This window comes from Heterocephalus glaber, unplaced genomic scaffold, assembly GCF_053883595.1.
Source record: "Heterocephalus glaber isolate CG9 unplaced genomic scaffold, H.glaber_assembly_v1.0 deba00001729, whole genome shotgun sequence".
Classification (NCBI taxonomy): Eukaryota; Metazoa; Chordata; class Mammalia; order Rodentia; family Bathyergidae; genus Heterocephalus; species Heterocephalus glaber.
In genome coordinates this window covers 13,792,060-13,798,102 of record NW_028258440.1, presented here as the reverse complement: position 1 = coordinate 13,798,102, position 6,043 = coordinate 13,792,060, and the positions used below count along the sequence as shown (strand labels likewise).

Genomic DNA, 6,043 nt, shown 5'->3' with positions numbered 1-6,043 from the left:
ATGGAAGTAGAACAGGCTCAGAATAGCAAAAGCAATCTTGGGTAAAAAGACAACAATGAGAAGCATCACAATCCCAAACTTGAAGTTATATGACGAAGCTACTGTGATAAAAGCAGCATTATAGTGACACAAAACAGAGATAAGAATAAATGGAACAGAATAGAGGAAGCAGAAACACCCTAAGCTCATTCAGCTACTGATCTTTATGAAAGGGGGAAAAGTTTACACAGGGCAGAAGATACCCTCTTTAATAAATGGCATTGGGAAAATTGATTATCCACATACAGAAGATTGAACCCTAAGACCCATATCTTTTACCATCTACTAAACTAAAATCAAAATTAATCAAAGAACTAAATGTTAAAAAAAGAAACACTTATGCTTCTGGAAGACAAAAAAGATAAAACTCTTGAAGTCAGAGGCTTAGGCAAGGACTTTCAGAATAGAACCCTGCTTGCACAGGAATCAACAAATGGGATCATACCGAATTTAGAAGCATCTAGACAGCAAAAGAAACAATCCTGTGTGGATCAAGAGATGGATGCAGGGGTGCAGGCGGGGAGAGAAAGAAAATAATAAAAGGAATAAAGATGCAATATGTATGTGCAGCAACTCCACATGAGGAATACAAATATTATGTATTGCAAACATGTACAAAACAAGTAAGGGGATCAAGAGACAGATGGAGTGGGGATAGAGCGAAGGGAAAGGCAAGGAAATAAAGGAATTAAGATGGATTATGTACATGTACCAATTTCCCACAAGTAATGTAAACTTTATGTACTACAAACATGTAGTAATATAAAAAATTTAAAATAAAAAAAGAGACCTTGTCTTGTCAGAGTTGCAGGTGCTAAGCTCCAATTTTTAGTAGTTTTGACTAGGATACCAGTTCCTGAGCTGTTTTCTCTCCTATAATTTATTCTCTTGCCTACTAGCAAATAAAGAGACTTGGGCTTCCAGGATATTTGTCAAGCCTGTTTCTCATGACCTCTGAAGGCATAGCTCTGTTAGATTTCAGTTGCTCTCCTGTGGATGTGACTAGCCAGAGTATTTTTTCCTCTGTTTTAGGATGAGACTTTTCCAATTGTATTGGAGAGGGGGAGGGTATAGGACTGGTCAAGTACCTGAACTTCCACTCAAATCTGGAGTTATTTCCTTATCCACTTTTTTTCTCCACAATAATCCCTGTAGTTTCTTCTATCTTCTCTTTCTATGCCTGTCTGAGTAAACATGCCATGCCATTTCTTCTGACCATGCCACTCCTCTCTGACATTTCACCTATTCCAACCTGTCTATTTACACCTCTCAAATAATTTCTTCTAGCCTTTGGATGCAATGGTGTTTAGAGCTCAGTGGAGGAGAACTTTTCTCTTGGAATTTAGTATTTTTTTTGAGCCAATGGGAAGGAAACTCAAGCAGGTTTTTGATAAGATCACCTAGGCCCGACATCAGCCTGAGGAGTCAGTGATGCAGATAGACACCATTAACCTCATGGCCACTGTGCTCTCTCTTTAACTTCTCTTTCACTCTCACCCTGTAGAATATGCTTTTTTTCTGACTTTTAATTGGTCCACACTTACCCTGCAGAGCTTGTTTCTTTTTCTAACTTTAATAAACGCAAAACCTTGCTGCTTTTTACATTTGTTTTGCCTAACTCTTATTCATAACAAGAAGAACCTAATGTGAATCTTTAGAAAAAGTCCTCAGTACCCCAGACCTGGTAACATAAAAAGACTATTACATACAAATGACAGTGACCTGCTTGAGAAATAGACTTCCTCTAGGAATTGTAAAATTCCCTGATAGTGCTTTATTTTTCTAATTATCAAACCCCTTTATTTCCAAATTGCTACATAGTCATGTCAATACCTGTGTAAAGTCTATGAGCTCTGTTTTTTGAGCAGAGGTCCCTGGAATAAAGTGATTTGGTCTCAATGACTTATGAACTGAAAACTGTATAATGTGCATTTAGACGTTCTACTTGAGCAAAGCTGCAGCTACTTCTACCAGTGAAGCATAGCTCCTCAGGATGTTGGAGTGGCAGGTCACCAATATTGTGTCTTCTTTTTATAGGTCTAGAAAAATCTCCTAGTCACAAGAGCAAAGGACAAATCTTTATGGTAAGCACAGGGGTGTTTAGATGCATGGCCTGGCTCAGTCTCAACAGGTAAAATCTGTCTTGGCCTTTGCCAGAATTGGAGACTCGCTAGCAATTTTTCTAATAAATATCTTCCAGTAAGGTCACAGGGCACAATAGGACAACTAAAAATCATGGTTTAGGCCCAGGGATTTAGGTCAGTGGTTCTGCCGCCTGCCTCGCAAGTGCAAGGTCCCAAAAAGAAAAAAAAAAAATCATGGTTTAACATTTGGTCTTTGAATTGACATGTCACAGCAGGAGTAAAGAAGTAAAGAAGCTCTAACTAGGGCTCTTTTCAACCTCAATTATGGCTATAGATCTAATGGAGGATTTTACAAAGAAGGAATTTAAAACAGAAGCCAAAGGAATTGAAATTACAAACGCATGAAATCCAGTATCATCTAGGTTTCTCACAGGATACAGAGATGTCTGTTGCAGGGGCAATGCAAATTGCCCTCTTTATCAGAGCAGGAGATGAGAATATTTGCTGGCCTAGCCCCTCTCTGGGAGTGGAGACAGACAATCCTCCAATGCCATGAATCAGGCACATTGGTCACCTGACACACAGAGCTGGGCCTGGGAAGTGGCTTGGAAGAGTTACAGCCCAATGTCATCTCCTTGCATTTAATGCAGGAACTCTTTCTCTTCTCCTCTCGCCTGATCTGGGCCAGCTCCTTATTGAGATACTCATGGCCTCTTCTCCATTTCCACTGTGATAGTTTCAGATCCCTTGAAGCAAGTAAGGTCTTAAAAACAACACCTTCTCTTTCCCACAGTTTCCATTTATGTGTACCAGTCGCTGATGATTTTCTCCATAACAGTTTTTCAAGCATTTCTGGGCCAAGTTGAGCTTTTTTTCTGCATCATCAAGGCATTCCAGTTGCTCCAGGCAGAAGCAGCACCACACAATGTCCTGCTGGAGCACAGCGTAGTTATCCACGATGTCCAGCAGCTCTCGGCTGCACTCACAGAAATATCTGTCAGCATCCAAAAGGCGTGGCAAGGCTATTCCATATTCTTTTCTTTTCAGGAAAGCTCTGCCTTTCTCATGATATCCTATAGCTAACATAAGGGCTTTCTTCTGTGATGGGGGGATTCGGATGAATCTGCCTGTCTGGTTCGCTGTGCTTAGGTAGGCTGTGGTTTCGGGGTCCACCACCATCTCAGCTGTCTTTGCCAGGATCTCCAGTCCTTTCTTTGTCCTCTGAATTCGCTTTTCTTTTAGTTCGGCCTCACTTTGTTTCTCTTCCTCTTCCTGGGAGTTCCTCCTCACATCTTCTTCAGACTGCTTGAGTTCCAGCACCATTGCCTTGACATTGTGAGTCACTCCTTGCTCCTCCAGGCTGTTCCCTAGTTGAAGTAGTTTCTTATTTATGACAATCTTGGGGTAATTTTCTTGAAATCCAAAGATTTCAGGTATTTTAAACCTCAGGTCTCTGCTACTGATGTGCAGTTGGGTCTCCAACATGTTTTCCTTGTCTTTTTTAAGTCTTAAAGGTAAAAACACCACAATTGTAGCAATTACAGTTGTTTTCTAATTTTCATTTCCTGCTCCACAGTCAACTGCTTTGCAACGTGTTTCTTCTATTATCTTTTCTACTTCATCTTCACAAAATCCTATTTTGTTAGAATACCTCTTAGCAAGGTCCTCTTTTCAGGACACACACTCAAGACACACACACAACACCCTAGCATGCTCCAAAATGAAGATTTCTGTCAACAATGGGTTAAGTTTCTGCGATTAGAAAGGTGGGAAAATTTCAATTTCTTGAAACATCACAAAAAACAATACCACTTCTGATGATGTTTTAATGCCAAAACAACTTCTTTATTTTCATCCATATATGGAGGTTTCCGAACTTGAACCGTCTTCCCTTAAAAACTGGGTCAATTTTGCTTGAAAATATTTCTTTTGTGCCATCCTGCTGCCACCCCGCTTGCCCGGAGGATGCAACCTCAAATGTTTCTTGAAGCTTAATCAATTTTTGTTTTAATTTCACAAAAATTTGTTGGTATGGAAATAAAAGTTCATAATTTTTAAGTATTTCAGTTAATTTTTCTTTTAGAGATATCTAATTTTGTCTCTTTTAATATTTTCTGTGTTAAAATTCATTGGCTGTGTCTACTTTTAACACTTATCTAGTATACACTTATTTACTTATTTATTTATTCATTTTCTAATTTTTTTCCCATTATACTTAGCTCCTACTGTTGAAAAGCCATGCTTGCAGTTTTAAAAAAAAAATGTGAAGATCTTTGAATTTTAGTAAATAAGATTAACAAATCAACATATATTTGAATGCTCATTTAGTTGGATTTATTCTTTTCATCTTATTTTATAATATGTCTTTCATTTTTTACTCCTTTTTTCATGTTGAATGATCAAATATAATTTTATTCATTACTTTTCCATTACTTCTTTGCAAATGCAATTATTAAATCTAATTCTTCACAGTTCATTCTAGAATTTATATATATTCTTTTTCTCCATTCCCTGCCCTCCCTTCAACCCCTCCATCCTTCCCTGTTTACAAAGACTTTGTTTCCATTTTTTCATTTTCTCATATTAATTCCACTCCCTTTCTTAATTACCCTACCCCTCTCACTTCCCCTTCCCTTTTGCCCCTTTTCTTCTATTTCACATTATCTATTATACATTTTAGTCCTTATTTACACTTTCAGTTTCCCGCACTGGAGAAACTATTCAGTATTTATACGTGTCCTATTTATTTCACTTAAGAGTATCGCCTCAATGTGCATCCATTTAGCTATAAATGTCTCTAATTTCTCATTTCTTATGTCTGAGTAGTATTCCATTTTATAAAAATATCCCACATTTTCTTGATCCAGTCTCCAGTTGATGGGCAACTGGGGTGTTTCCAAGTTTAAGCTACCATGAATTGTGCTGCTATGAGCATGGGTGTGCATATATCACTGTGGTATGATTCTTTTAACTCTTTGGGAAAGATCCCCAGCAGTGGAATAGTGGGGTCAAATGGGACTTCCAGTCCTAGTTCTTTGAGGTATCTCCATACTGATTTCCACAGTGGTTCCACCAGTCTGCACTCCTACCAGCAGTAGAGCAGGGTTCCTTTTTCCCCACAGCACTGCCAGCATTTGTTATTGGTTGACTTCATGATAGCAGCCATTCTTTCTGGAGTGAGGTGGAATCTCAGCATTGTTTTGATTTGCATCTCTTGAATGACCAGTGATGAACATTTTTTCATGTTTATTTGCAATTCCTACTTCTTTGTCAGAAATATCTGTTCATTTCAGATGCCCATTTTTGGGTTGGGTCTTTAAATTTGGGAGGTCTGATCTTTTTAAGTTCTTTATAGATTCAAGATAGTAGACCTTTGTCTGAGGAAGAGAGGTGAAGATTTTTTCCCACATTGTGGGTTGTCTCTTCACATTGCTAGTCTTTTCTCTTGCTGTGCAGAAGCTTTTTAATAAGAAAAGATCCCACTTGTTGATTGTTTGTGCTAGTTCATGGGCAACTGAGGTTTTGTTCATAAAATCTTTTCCTACACCAATGTTTTCAAGAGTTCTACCTAACCTCTGTTCCAGCCGGTTCAGCGTTTCTATTTTAATACTTAGATCTTTAATCCATTTATATTTTACTTTAGTGCATGGTGAAAAATATAGGGCTAGTTTTAATCTTTGAAAATTTGAAACCCAATTTTTCCAGCACCATTTCTTAAAGAGGCTATCTTTCCTCCAGTGAGGGTGTTTGGCTCCTTTATTGAAAATGAGACAGCTGAGTGTGTGTGGAGTTGTTTCTGCATCTTCTAATGTGCTCCACTGGTCCTCAGGTCTGTTTCTTTGCCAGTACTATGTTGTTTTTATCAGAGTAGCTTTGTAGTATAGTTGCAGGTTGGGGATTGTGATACCCCCTGCCATGTC

The 6,043-nt window shown here is 38.4% G+C and overlaps 1 pseudogene; it reads right to left on the bottom strand.

Moving 5' to 3' along the window:
* Window positions 1-2,750: 2,750 nt before the first annotated feature.
* Window positions 2,751-4,061, bottom strand: LOC101719669 (NEDD8 ultimate buster 1-like; annotated as a pseudogene).
* Window positions 4,062-6,043: the final 1,982 nt, after the last annotated feature.